Source organism: Macaca mulatta, chromosome 6 (genome assembly GCF_049350105.2).
Source record: "Macaca mulatta isolate MMU2019108-1 chromosome 6, T2T-MMU8v2.0, whole genome shotgun sequence".
NCBI classification, from domain to species: Eukaryota; Metazoa; Chordata; class Mammalia; order Primates; family Cercopithecidae; genus Macaca; species Macaca mulatta.
In genome coordinates, this window is record NC_133411.1 from 129,987,771 (window position 1) to 130,003,630 (window position 15,860).

Genomic DNA, 15,860 nt, shown 5'->3' on the forward strand with positions numbered 1-15,860 from the left:
CTGGATCAGAGAAAGACCTGGAAATGGAAGAGGATTCTCTACAGAGTGTAGATTTTTCCCCACAAGAGATAGCTTTGCAGGGCCTTTTCAAAATACGTCAAAGAAATATATTTAGGGGTAAAATACTGTGATTTCTTTCAGAGCCTGCTACCAGTTATGTGATGCTATACTACAATCAGGTTGGAATTTTGTATCTTCTTTACAAAGAGTCTGTTTTAATGCTGGTTGGTTGTGCTTGAGTTCTAAAGGGAGGAGGGTATAGTGAGGCATGTCTGACTCTCCCTTTGCATCATGGCTGGAACTATTTCTTCAGGTTTACTTTGAAACACCTTTGGCTAGGAAGAAGGGTCCATTCAGTCAGTTGTGGGTCTTAAAATTTTATTTTTGGTTTATTTATCTCTGGCATACATTCCGCTTGATCATAGTGTGTTATCTTTCTAATGTACTAGTGTTTTGTTCGTGATTTTTGTGCCTATGTTTATCATGAATATTAGCTTATAGTTTTCATTTTTATTGTGTCTTTGTTTGGTTCTAGTATCAGGGCAAAGCTGGCCTCATAGAATGAGTTAGGGATATTTTTCCTCCTCGTTAATGAAATAGTTTGAAGATAATTGGTTTAATCCTTCTTTATAAGTTTGGTATAAATTCAGCAGTGAAGTCATCTGCTCCTGGGCTTTTCATTTTTGGGGTAACTTTTTATTACTGATTCAATATAATTACTTGTTTTTATCACGTTCAGGTTTTCTATTTCTTCTTGATTCTATATCGGCGGGTTGCTTATTTCCAGGAATTTATCACTTCCTCTATGTTTTCCAGTTTGTTAGCATATATTTGTTCAGATTAGTATTTGTTATGAATAGTCTCGTCTTTTGTATTTCTATGGTATCATTTGTAATGTTCCCTTTCAGCTTATGATTTTGTTTATTTCAATCTTCTCTCTTCTTTTCTTGGTTAGTCCAGCTAGCGGTTAATTGATTCTGATTATGCTTTCTAAGATCCCCTTTTTTAGTTAATACTTTTATTTATTTTATTTATTTTATTTTTTATTTTGAGATGGAGTCTCACTCTGTTGCCCAGGCTGGAGTGCAGCGGCATGATCTCCGCTCACTGCAAGCTCCGCCTCGCGGGTTCCTGCCATTCTCCTGCCTCAATCTCCCGAATAGCTGGGACTACAGGCGCCTGCCACCACGCCTGGCTAATTTTTTGTATTTTTAGTAGAGACAGGGTTTCACCGTGTTAGCCAGGATGGTTCTCAACCTCCTGACCGCATGATCCGCCCGCCTTGGCCTCCAAAAGTGCTGGGATTACAGGCATGAGCCACCGCGCCCAGCCTAATACTTTTATTTTTTAAATGTTTATTTTTGTTTAGTTATTCTCTGAACTTTGTTGTTTTCCATTTCTACTAACCCCGGGTTTGGTTTACTCTTGCATTTTTAGTTCCTTGAGATATAGTGTTAGATTTTTCTTCAAATCTATTTTTTGGTGTAAGTGTTTGTTGCTATACAATTTCTGCTTAGCGCTGACTTTGCTGTATGCCATAGGTTTTGATTTGTTGTGTTTTTATTTTCATTTGTTTCAAAATATGTTTTATTTTCTTCTTTTTTTCTTCGTTAACCCAATGGTCATTTTGGAGCGTGTTGTTTAATTTCCCTGTATTTGTTCAATTTCCAAGGTTCTTCTTGTTATTTATTTCTAATTTTACTCATTTATGGCCTGAGAAGATAATTCATATGATCTCAATATTTTTAAAATTTTTTGAGGATTTTCTGTGTGTGTGTCCTAACATGTGGTCCATCCTGGAGAATGTTCTATGTGACTATGAGAAAAATCTGTATTCTGCAGCTGTTGGATAAAATATTCTATAAATGTGTCTTAAGTCTAGTTGGTCTAAAATGCCATTTAAAGTCAATATTTATTTGTTGATTTTCTGTGTAAATGATCTATCTAATGCTGACAGTAGGGTGTTGAAATTGCCACCTATTATTGTAACAGAGTCTATAACACACTTTAAGTCTAATAATTTAAGTCTATTAAGTCTAATAATTAAATATAACACAATTTAAGTCTAAAAATATATCTAATAAGTCAGATATATTTACTTTATATATCTGGATGTTCCAGTGTTGGGTGCATATTTTAGAAGTGTTAAACAATCTTGCTGACTTGGTTTCTTTACTATTACATTATGATCTTCTTTGCATCTTATTCCAGTTTTTGACTTAAAGTCTTTTTTTATCTGATACAAGTATAGCTTCTCCAGCTCACTTTTGATTTCATTTGCATGGAATATATTTTCCATCCCTTTACTCTCAGTCTCTATGTCTAAAAGACAAAGCATGTTTTATCTTTATAGCAAAGTGTGCTTCTTGTAGATAGCATATAATTGGGTCATTTGAAAAATCTATTCACCCAGTATATATATTTTTAAGAGGAACATTTAATCTGTTTACATTCAAGCTTATGATTGATAGGTTAGGACTTATTTTTTTCATTCTGTTAATTGTTTCCTAGTTGTTCTTTATATATATAGTATATAAAGATATATATTATGTACATAACATGTATTTTGTGTGTGTTTGTATATATATATATGTATATATCTTTTTTTTCTTTTCTCTTTTTTTTTCTTATGTTTTTGAGAAAGGGTCTTACTCTGTTGCTCAGGTTGGAGTGCAGTGGCATGATCACAGCTCATTGTAGCCTTGACCTCCTGGGCTCAAGCAATTCTCCTGTCTCAACTTCCTGAGAAGCTGAGAGCACAGGCATATGCCACCATGCCTGGATAATTTTTAACTTTTTTTTAGAGATTGGATCTCCTTATTTTGCTCAGGCTGGTCTTGAACTCCTGGGCTCTAGCAGTCCTCCTGCCTTGGCCTCCTAAAGTGCTGGGATTATAGGCATGAGCTACTGTGCCTAGCCTTTCCTTAGTTTTATATGATTTTATTTCTGAGATTATTCTTGGTGGCTTTCTGTAGTGGTAACATTGGAGTTCTTTCTCTTTCTTATTTTTGTGCTTGCTTTACCAGTGTGTTTTTATGATGGTAGATATTGTCCTATTGCTTTCAGGTTTACAACTCTGTGATGGTTAATATTAGGTAGCAACTTGATTGGATTGAAGAATGCCTAGATAGCTGGTAAGGTATTGTTTCTGGGAGATTAAAATTTGAGTGAGTGGACTGGCAGAGGAAGACCCACTCTCAGTGTGGGTGGGCACCACTCAATCTGCTGCCAGCGTGGCTAGAACAAAGCAGGCAGCAGGTAGGATAAGCTGGTTTGCTGATTCTTCTTGTTTTCATCTTTCTCCCATGCCAGATGTTTCCTTCCATTCCTCCTGCGCTTGAACATCAAACTCCAGGTTCTTTGGCCTTTGGACTCTTGAGCTTACACCAGTGGTTGCCAGAGGCTCTCAGGCCATTGGCTACAGATTGAGGGGTGCACTGTCAGCTTCCCTACTTTTGAGGCTTTTGGACTCAGACTGAGACGCTACTGCCTTTTTTCTTCCTCAGCTTGCAGACAGCTTATCATGAACCTTTACCTTGTGATTGTGTGAGTCAATACTCTTTAATAAATTCCCTTTCATATATACATATATCCTGTTAGTCCTGTCTCTCTGGAGAACTCTAATACAGACTCCCTTAAGCATTTCTTGTAGAGCTTTTTTCTTACGATTCTTACAATTCTCTCTTTGACTTTTGCTAGTCTGACTACCATGTGCCTTGAAAATTACCTTTTGAGTTTTAATTCCTTGGGGCTTTCTGAACTTCCTGTATTTGCATGTTTAAATCTCTTGCTGGGCTTGAGAGTTTATCAGGCATTATTTTCTTAAATATGTCTTCTATGACATTGTGCTTCTCCTCACATTTTGGAACGTTTAAAATTCATATAATTCATATATTTAGTCATTTTATGGCATCTCATATCTCACATAAGCTTTCTTACTTGTTTTTTATTATTTTCTCTTTTTTTCGGATGAATTGGCAATTTCAAAAGATCTGTCTTCAAGTCCTGAAATTCTTTCTTCTGCTTGATCTAATCTATGGTTAAACTCTTGATTGTATTTTATTTTATTCCTTAGATTCTTTTGTTTCAGGATTTGTATTTGGTTCTTTTTAAAGATATCCATCTTTTTTGAATGTCTCATTCATTCCTTGAATTGCTTTCCTAATTTTTTTGTATTTTTAATATGTTTTATTTTGTATCTCCCTGAAATACTTTAATATCATTATTTTGATTTCTTTTTGGGATATTTCATAATTTTTTCCCATTTGGCCTGTTGCTGGAGAATTATGTTCCTTTCAAGGTGTCGTATTTTCTTGCTTTTTTATGTTTCTTATGTACTTATGTTTATATGTGCACATCTAGTAACAGTCATTTCTTCCAGTTTTTGGATTGACTTTCATAGGGGCATGATTTTTTCCTGAAAGTGTATCTGTGGTGTTGGTTGATTAGAACACTTCAGTTTTGACTCTGAGTGAGTTCAGTTGCATAATCTCTGTATAATTTCTTTGGCTGTAAACAGTATCAGTAATATCTGTGATTTCCTTAGTGGCTTAGGCTTGAGCTGTTAGTGAGGCCTGTGATGAGGCTTTGCTGAGTATGCAGACTCCAGGTGTGCCAGCCCTCAGGCCCCAGTGGTGGAAGCAGCAGCCTGAGCTTGCCAGTCCTTGGGTCCTTGGGTCCTTGGGCAGTGTACACTATCATCAGTGTTAATGGGTCCAGGTGGGCTTATTCTTGATTCTCCAGGTGGCTTGTTTGGGTGTCAGCTGTGGAAGAAATGCACTGAGTAGGTGGGCATGCATGTCTTCAGGCCCCTGGGCAGCACGTGTGGCATGGGCAATGACAGTAGCAGTGATGAGAAAAAACCCTGGGCTTGCAGGCAGCACAGGATGATATTTTCTGCAGTTGCAACAAGCTGAGTGAGCCAGTCCTCAGGCCTCTAGGTGGTACATTCAAGTGGGTGCCAGACATAGTGGTGGTGGCAGGCTGGATGAGTTCATGCCCAGGTCTCCAGGAGGAGCGTACAGATGACAGTGGTGGTATATGGGGTGCAATAATCCCCAGGCCCCTGGGGCACTGGAGGAGCAGTGCCATGCCAGGTGGACCTATCCTCAGGCTCTTCATTGGCATTTTTGGTCAGGAAAGGGTAATACTCAGGCCTCCAGCAGTGTGCTTTTGTGGTGGCAGCTATTGTAGCCACTGAGTGGGTTGGGAGAAGCCTGATCTCAGTTGCACGCAAGTGTACAGTGGTCTTGCTGCTGGTGAGGGCTGAATTGCTGTCAGTGGTAGCAGCTCCAGGCAGGCAGCCTTGAGGCTTCGTGAGATGCATGTTTTTATTCCCCTTGTCCTGGAGGCAGCCTCCTCTCTGTGCTTCACTTCCCATTTCTGGGTGTATAGTACACCGTGTGGGTTAGAGTGCTGGGGACCCTGCTGCACTCCTGTGGGTCTAATTGGTATTGCACAGCGGTAGCCCTCTGAATGGACATGGGGAGACGTCAGTGGGGTTCCAGTAATGTAGAGATGCAGGAGCTGTTGGGCCCTCAGGCAGAATGCAGTCTGCGGGGCTGGGCACTCAAATGGCCCCATGTTCTAACTGCTCGGGTCTCAGGGGTGTGTGGGATCCAGCATGAGATCTGTCTCCCTAGAACAATGCCATTTCTCGCTATACTAGTCTCAGGGCTCATAGAAATGAGCGGCTCTTCTATGGCTAGGGTTCCAGGAATCCACAGTGGGACTGTAGATTGCTGAATATCTCTCACTTGCCTTTTTCCTCTGCACTGGGAAGCTTCTCCAGGCTCCCCGATGATCTCAACTGAACCAGCTGCTTCACTTTCCACTCCTTCCATTACTCAGGTGTGTTTTTTTTTTTTTTTTTTTATTTTCTCTACTGAATTCCAATGTTATCTCTTAGATGCTCCATTTGTTGTTTGATTACATACTCACTATTTCTGTTCTTTGTGGTGGAGGTGATGCCTCTAGTCAGATATCTTCTACTTTACTTCATCTTTAAATTGCAAAAGGACTATGTATTTATTATAATATGTCAAACAGTATAGAGATGTACAGATTTCTTACCCTAACCTCAGGAAAGCAACATTCTAATTTTGATAACTGAGCACATGAAATAAATTAGATTGGAGCCCTTGTGTGAATTGGAAATGATTTCCCAGGGTCCTCAGTTTATTCTCAGCAGCTATTAGACGTGTTGAGAAAAATCTGTTCATTCTAATAATTGTGTCAGACTTGGATCATGGTTTGCTAATTGAGATAACCTTAAACAACATGAGAATTATAATCAGTCAGTCAGACCAACACGTCTAAATTACCAACGTGGATACATAGCCACTAATGTTGCTCAGGCACCAATTGTCATAGGTAGCAAATCTCTTATGGTTTTCTGCTAAATGCATATCTTTCTCAGATATTTGTTAACAAAATATTGGAAAAGTATTATCAGTTATTCTCCACCCAAAGTAATTAAGAAACATCAGAAACATTAGGGAAAATTTGATGAAATGTTTTCGAAATTAGATTGAAGAAAGATTTGAAATGAGATAGAATAGCTAGAAAACCTTTAAGACTTTACCCACTTTGACTGTCTCCCTGTTAATATACAGCAGCATAGGTCCCTTGTATAAGAAGAAAGGCCATGACTTAAAATTATAAAACTTTAGGGGACATTAAAATGTTAGGCTTCTTTATCTTATTTTAAAGATAAGAGACGCTGAGAGAGTTTACATATTTTGAGGTCAGATTTTAAGATCAGACTGTTAGTTGGAGGTAAGTCTGGTTAAGAATGGACTCCTCCCTATCTCAACACAGCTCTTTCCAGAAGCCGTGCATGGCACTTCTCTCCACTATTCTAATATACGCAGGGCTTGCTGAACAGCCTTGCTCTTTGCTAACCCTTAATTCCCTTGCCTTTTGTGGGAAGAGATTGAAATAGGGAAAGAGAAAAAAGATCACAAGTGCATATATAAATATCCATTTATTCATTATTAAATTATTTATGAAGAAACAAATATGCCATTCTAGTTTCTGTGCATAAAACAGTGAACAAAGCGATTCTTTGAAGCAAATCATTAAAAAAAAATTATGATTTTAAAGTCTTCTCTTATATGAACTTGGAATTTTTAATCTTATGCATATTGCAACATTTCCATGCTTTTTTCTGATTATAGAAATTTAATGATTTTAAAGAAGTGACTGTATATAACATAACTGCCTAATATAAGACTTAGATATTTTATTTATTATATGCATTAGTAATCCAGAATTCCAAGTATCCATAGCATTTCCCAAAGGAATTCTTCATCCCTGGGATGCAAGGCTGGTTCAACCTACACAAATCAATAAACGTAATCCATCACATAAACAGAATCAATGACAAACACCACACTATTATCTCAATAGATGCAGAAAAGGCCTTCGATAAAATTCAACACCCCTTCAAGCTAAAAACTCTCAATAAATTAGGTATTAATAGAATTTATCTCAAAGTAGTATTTATGACAAACCCACATCCAATATCATACTGAATGGGCAAAAGCTGGAAGCATTCCCTTTGAAAACCAGCACAAGACAAGGATGCCCTCTCTCACCTTTCCTATTCAACATAATATTGGAAGTTCTGGCCAGGGCAATAAGTCAAGAGAAAGAAATAAAGTGTATTCAAATAGGAAGAGAATAAGTCAAATTATCTCTGTTTGCAGATGACATGATTGTATACTTAGAAAACCCCATTGTCTCAGCCCAAAAACTCCTTAAGCTGATAAGCAACTTCAGCAAAGTCTTAGTATACAAAATCAATATGCAAAGATCACAAGCATTCATACACAACAATAATAGACAAACAGAGAGCCAAATCACAAGGAAACTCCCATTCACAATTGCTACAGAAAGAATAAAATACCTAGAAATACAATTCAAAGGGTGTGAAGGACCTCTTCAAAGAGAACTACAAACCACTGCTCAAGGAAATAAGATAGGACACAAACAAATGGAAAAACATTCCATGCTCATGGACAGGAAGAATCAATACAGTGAAAATGGCCATACTGCCCAAAGTAATTTATAGATTCAGTGCTATCCCCATCAAGCTACTATTGGCTTTCCTCACAGAATTAGAAAAACTGCTTTAAATTTCATATGTGAAAGAGAAATAAAATACTTTACAGACAAGCAAATGCCGAGGGATTTTGTCACCACCAGGCCTGCCTTACAAGAGCTCCTGAAGTAAGCAGTAAATTTGAAAAGGAAAAGGCAGTACCAGCCACTGCAAATAACATACAAAAATGTAAAGACCATCGACACTATGAAGAAACTGCATCAACTAATGGGCAAAACAACCAACTAGCATCATAATGACAGCATCAGATTCACACATAACAATATTAACCTTAAATGTAAATGGGCTAAATGCCCCAATTTAAAGACACAGATTGGCAAATTGGATAGAGTCAAGACCCATCAGTGTGCTGTATTCAGGAGACCCATTTCACATGCAAAGACACACATAGGCTCAAAACAAAGGGATGGAGAAATAGGAACACTTTTACACTGTTGGTGGGAGTGTAAATTAGTTCAACCATTGTGGAAGACAGTGTGGTGATTTCTCAAGGATCTAGAACTAGAAATAACATTTGACCCAGCAATCCCATTACTGGGTATATAACCAAAGGATTATAAAAAATTCTACAATAAAGACACATGCACACGTATGTTTATTGCAGTACTATTCACAATAGCCTAGACTTGGAACCAACCCAAATGCCCTCAGTGTTACACTGGATAGAGAAAATGTGACAGATATACACCATGGAATACTACACAGCCATAAAAAAGGATGAGTTCATGTCCTTTGCAGGGACATGGATGAAGCTAGAAACCATCATTCTCAGCAAACTAACACAGGAACAGAAAACCAAACACCTCATGTTCTCACTCATAAGTGGGAATTGAACAATGAGAACACATGGACACAGGGAGGAGAACTTCACACACCAAGACCTGTTGGGGGCTGGGGAGCTAGGGGAGGGATAGTATTAGGAGAAATACCTAATGTAGATGATGGGTTGATGGGTGCAGCAAATCACCAAGGCACATGTATACCTATGTAACAAACCTGCAAGTTCTGCACATGTATTCCAGAACTTAAAGTATAATAAAACAATTATTCCAATCATAAAAAAAATTCTCCATCAAAGCCAAAAATTATTCCACACCTGTATCATTGACTTCTCTACTGAAAAGTGACCATGACAAGCCTTACTGCTGAGCTCGTAGGATGACCTTTCAATTAGCTCAGTGTTCCAATCAACAATCAATGGGAGATTTGCCATCCTGAGCCCATTCTCTAAAGAATGTTCCAAAGTTTCATCTGTTTTTCCAGAAAAAAAAAAAGGGAAGTAATTTTGAACTAGGTAGGATAATCACATATTTCAGGATAGGATTTTGTAGCTAGGATAATCATATATTTCAGTTTGTTCATGACAGCTTTGGCTTTCATCCCAGCACAATTATTATCAGAACCATCTTCGCTCTCAAAATTATCACAGTTTGGACAACAAATGATATCACTGTTTTAGTTGTGTGTATTATAAAGACCATGACACAGTTTGTTTTGTTGTAGAAAAACACGGGTTCTTGCCACACGACCAGGAAAAGTTAGGCAAGTAGACAGTTAGAAGGGTAAGGGGGAATGGAATTAACTGGCAAAGAGGAAAAAGAAAAATAACTCTCAGCAAAGTCAGAAAGATAGAGTTCTGCTCGCAGGTTTTCCGCCTCACAGATTGAATCCCAGCTTACCACCTAAGAACAGGAGAGGCCAGGCTCCTTCTTCCTGCAAACAGTGGGAACTTCTCAAGGCTCCCCTCCATCCTCCCGGTCTGCAAACCAGCGGGAAATTCTCCTGTGACCTTCCCCCTTTTCTTCCTCCTGCATCTATCAGTTTTAACTACTATGACTTTTGTGTTTGACTATCTTGGAAGCAAACAACAACAAACCTGATTGTCACGATGCACATTTAAGTCCAGCTGTAGAGACATACCTATATTTACATAAATAAAAAGCTTCCTGGTCTGAGTGCCATGGCTCACATCTGTAATCCCAGCACTTTGGGAGGATTGCTTGAGGCCAGGAGTTTGAGACCAGCCTGGCCAACAAAGTGAGACCCAGTCTCTGTTAAAAAAAAAAAAAAAAAAAAAAAAGTATATTAAAAAAAAATAGTTCCTAGGCCTTTCAAAGAATAAAGCACATCTTCTGCACTTTTAGTTATCAATAGTTGTGTTATAACAATTTATTGCTTCCTCAAGTATCTAATTCTTGTGTATATAATAATTAGTTGAAATTTCAAGGAGTAAAATCCTAAAAGTTTTATTGAACATCTCATGTGAGTCAAGTTCTTTTTAAGTGAATGAAGCAGTTCACTATCTTCAAGAGTTTTATTATATTCTTATCTCCAGATGAAATTTTAAAAAGGATCTCATTCACATTAGACAGTCTTTTATGAACTAATGCATATGGTTATGTTTATTTTTAATAAATTAATTTTTATGGCTTGAACTATATATATTTACATATAATAAATCAAGTTTACATAATGCATGTTTATTTGTATAGTTGTAATAGAGTTTTTATTTTCTGAATAAAGTTGTGGTAAAAAAAGTTTTGTTTAGCCATGGACACTGGCTGCTGAGAAACAGCTTTCTTTATCTTTGTCTTCCTGCAAACACTCATGGATTAACTTACAAACAATAAAGTGCTGAAAATGTTCAGGACTAAGTGATTTTTAATTACTTTTTGACTTATCTTCTTTGAAACTTTAAATATATCCTTTTAACAGAAATCAGCAGTCTAATATGCCATTCATCAGAGCAAATCTTAAATCTGTAAAAACTGTAAAGAATCTGTAAATCTGTAAAAAAATACCCTGTTACACACATTTACATACACACAGAGCATTTGCAAATAACTTCAGAGTTTTTATAAACCTCAAAAACAATCATTGGAATCCAATTATTAGTTACGACTTTCCCGGTTGAAAAAAATATAAAACCAAGTCAAGCTGATTTTAATGAGAAACTGAGAAGCTCATTTCCAACAAAGTTGAAACCAGATGTTCAAATAGTGTCATCAGGAATCTGCGCCTCTGCTCTCCTCTGATAGGAGTGGCAAGAGGATCATCTGTAGTTTAGACTTTCAAGTCTAACACTTTTGATATACTCATGGGAAAGAGAGCTTCTTTTTGTAGTAAAATACCAGGTTATAGACTCATTGACCTGGCTCAACCCATATGCTAATCCTTGAAACAGTCACTATCACTAGTGCGCACTGGCTGTTCTGCTGTTTGGGTATGAGTCACAGATCCGCTACTTGAGTAAATGAGGGGTGAGTGGGAGGGGGGGATGTTTATGAATGAATAATTGAGATACTATTGGCAAAAAAGTGAGGTATGATGAGATGCTGAGAATGGCAACAGAAACAATAGATACCACTGGAAAACTCTAAGATTTCATAGAGACCTGATTAAGAACCTGAGGACCAAAAAGTTTTTAAAAAAGAACATGGTAAAGAGCATAAATAAATAATTTTTATCATTATTCACACTTTACATGGCAATGATAATATGACTTTTATCATTGAAAAACGTGTTAGAAAATATCAAGTATTTTTCTTACCAATGCGTGTAAATTCTGTTTCCATCCACAATGCTTATCTTCCAAATGCAGTTATTAGTTTTATATTTAGGCATGGTTTTATAGTAAGGTTTGGAGAGCTTTAGAATGGAAATATTTTTTAAATGTGCTAGCCAATGACAGAAGTGTTGGCTGCATTATATCTGCTAAAAACGTGGTAAACAATTCTGCTAAAATCTGCAAAAAATAACTTGTAGGATTATGCAAAATTATCTCCTTATTATGAATTGAATCAACTGTAAAGACTTAAGCCATAAATATCTAGGCTGTGTTGGAAAACAGTCTGCTCCATTTCCTCCTTCCGGTCTGTTAGGAAGGGTTTTATGAATGTCACTATTAATGCTCTGAAGAAAAAATAAACAGAAATGTAAGAATTGAAACATAAACAAAAGATTTTAGTTAGATTAAGTGGTTATTTACCTAAAGTCAACCAAAAATGGTAACAGTCAATAAACTATTTGGTTTAATGATATAATTTAATGAAATTATAAAGTTGTTGGATAAAATAATGAATAGTATGAAATCAATGTTATTCCCCTCTATACCAATTATAATCAAATATAAATGATAATAAAACACTTAAAATACCCATGTAGCTACAATGTATTTGGGACTTAGCTTAACCAAGAATACAATAAATTAATTTTTAACCCAGTATTCTGTGGAAAAATTTCACACTTAATAATAAACATAGAAGATGATCTGAATAAGTTGAGGGACATCGCTGGCTTTGACCACATGAAATAATTATTTTTAATTAGTATATTTCTGTTCAGAGTTCATAGGAAAAAAATTTATCCCTAAATTAATTTTTACAGAAATTGATTTGATCAACCCAACAAAATTTCAATTGGGTATTTTGAGAAATATTATAAACTTGCTCTAAAATACAAATGGAAGAATAAAGATTCACAAATAGTTAAGATCAGTTTTATGTTAACCCTTGCACTTAAAGTGTGATTCACAGACCAACATTGTCATCGTGTGGGAGCCTGTGAAAAATGCCAAATCTCGGGACCCACCCCCGATCTAGTGCACAGGAATATATATTTCATCATTTGGTCAAGGTCCCCAAGTAATTGTATATGTGTTCCTTCCTTCCTTCCTTCCTTCCTTTCTTCCTTCCTTCCTTCCTTCCTTCCTTCCTTCCTTCCTCCCTCTCTTTCTTTCTTTTACTAGAAAAGATGTCAAAAAGCTTATGAAGAGATTATCATATTTATTGGTAGCTAGAGAAATAACAATTATATAACTATGTGTCATTTTAGATATATTAAGAACCCGGATAATGCTAAGTGTATGGCAGGATGTGAACTATAGGAGCCCTCATTGCTGCAGGCTTTTTAGAAAGCAGTCAATTAGTGCTTAGTAAAACTAAATATTCATATACCTTATGAACTAGCAATTTCTATCCTGGACATACAGCTCAAAGACATTCTTACAGAAGTTCACATGAGAACATGCACAGGTTATTTTTTGCAGCATTGCTTAAGATATTGGCAAGTTGGATTCTCTCCAAACATCGGTAACTTCAGGATGGGTAGGTAGACGTGGTGGATGTACACTGTGAAGTACTACTCAAAAACACTGGAGAATAGGCCAGATGAACACGCATGTTGAAAACAACATGCTTAGCAAAAAAAGTAAAAATCCCTAACTCTACAGCTCAATATCATTTTAGTAAGCTAAAAATATAAGAACAAACACAATTCACTTTTATAAGACTACATAGAAATAAACGTATACATATCAAACGTATTAGAATAATTCACCCTTTTGGAAGAAAAAGGAATGCATGAGGAATAGTTAAAATATGCTAAATAATTGAATTGAAAGAATAATGGTGGTCATTTGCCATGAATTGAGGTGCATAATTAACTTTCTAAAACAGAGTGGAAGAGAGGGAGAGAGAGAAAATTTATTTTATAAAATATAAAAGTCAGTGGTCCCTACGTTCAAGAGTTTTGCAGTCTAACTTCATCTACTATACTATAATGTTTAGAAGTGATTTTTTCAGAATGTTTTAATATATTTTTTCAACATATCAATATTTTGCACTCTAAACACAAGAAAATTTTTAGAGTTATTACTATGTTAAAATAATCTCTGTAATGATTTGGGCTTTCTTAAAGTTGGGTGATGTTCAAGTGCATCCTTCCCAAACATTTACATAGTAGAGGGGCCTTCAAGCTGTTAAGAATTGTTGGGCAGGATAATCCTTAAGGCCTTTAGCAAAGATAAATTTAATTCTTAAGTTGCAAATTATGATGGTTGTAAAGGCAGAGAAACGGGAGTCTGGGGCCCATGCAATGGGGAAAGGATGCGCTAGCTAATAAATGATGTTGGGAAAACTGCCTGGCTATATGCAGAAAGCTGAAACTGGATTCCTTCCTTACACCTTATAGAAACATTAACTCAAGATGGATTAAACACTTAAATGTAAGACTTAAAACCATAAAAACCCTAGAAGAAAACCTAGGCGATACCATTCAGGACATAGGCATGGGCAAAGACTTCATGACTAAAACACCAAAAGCAATGGCAACAAAAAACAAAATAGACAAATGGGATTTACTTAAATGAAAGATCTTCTGCACAGCAAAAGAAACTATCATCACAGTGAACAGGCAACCTACAGAATGAGAGAAAATGTTTGCAATCTACCCATCTGACAAAGGGCTAATATCCAGGATCTACAAAGAACTTAAACAAACCTACAAAAAAAAAAGCAACCCCATCAAAAAGTGGGCAAAGGATATGAACAGACACTTCTCAAAAGAAGACGTTTATGCAGCCAACAAACGTGAAAAAAAGCTCATCATCACTGGTCATTAGATAAATGCAAATCAAAACCACAGTGAGATACCATCTCACACCAGTTAGAATAGTGATCATTAAAAAGTCAGGAAACAGGCTGGGCGCCATGGCTCACGCTTGTAATCCCAGCATTTTGGGGGGCCGAGGTGGGCAGATCATGAGGTCAGGAGACCGAGACCATCCTGGCTAACACGGTGAAACCCCATCTCTACTAAAAATACAAAAAATTAACAGGGTGTGGTGGCAGGCGCTTGTAGTCACAGCTACTTGGGATGCTAAGGCAGGAGAATGGTGTGAACACGGGAGGTGGAGCTTGCAGTAAGCGCAGATTGTGCCCCTGCACTCCAGCCTGGACGACAGAGCAAGACTCTGTTTCAAAAAAAAAAAAAAGTCAGGAAACAGATGCTGGAGAAGATGGAGAGAAATAGGAATGCTTTTACACTGTTTGTGGGAGTGTAAATTAGTTCAACCATGTGGAAGACAGTGTGGCAATTCTTCAAGGATTTAGAACTAGAAATACCATTTGACCCAACCATCTCATTACTGAGTATATACCCAAAGGATTATAAATCGTTCTACAACAAAGACACAGGCACATGTATATTTATTGTGGCACTGTTCACAATAGCAAAGACTTGGAACCAACCCAAATGCCCATCAATGATAGACTGGATAAAGAAAATGTGGCACATATATACCGTGGAATACTATGCAGCCATAAGAAAGGATGAGTTCATATCCTTTGCAGGGACATGAATGAAGCTGGAAACCAGCAAACTAACATAAGAACAGAAAATCAAACACTGCATGTTCTTACTCATAAGTGAGAGTTGAACTATGAGAACACATGGACACAGGGAGGGGTACATCACATACTGGGTCCTATTGGGGGCTGGGGATCTAGGGGAGGGATAGCAATAAGAGAAATACCTAATGTAGATGATGGGTTGATGGGTACAGCAAACCACCATGGCACATGTATACCTATGTAACAAACCTGCATGTTCTTGCACGTGTACACCAGAACTTAAAGTATAATAAAAAATAATAATAATTTTAGCAAATTGGGATAGAAGCCCAAATGAGGAAACTATTTGTAGGAATATAGAAGGTCACAAAAATAATTTTGCAAAGTGATATCTGTCTGGATGGGGGAACCTAGAAGTCAAAGCAAGTTTTAGATGGGAAGACTGTGGTCAGAATGAGTAGTACAGAAAAAGAGAGATTTAAAGAGTTGATAGCTACAGTTGCACGTAATTCATTTTTCTTCAAGCTAAGGGAAAGTAGAATGCTTTGACAATGGAAATAAGAGATAAGTTAATTCTAGTGGTTACCAACATGGACTTGAGGATC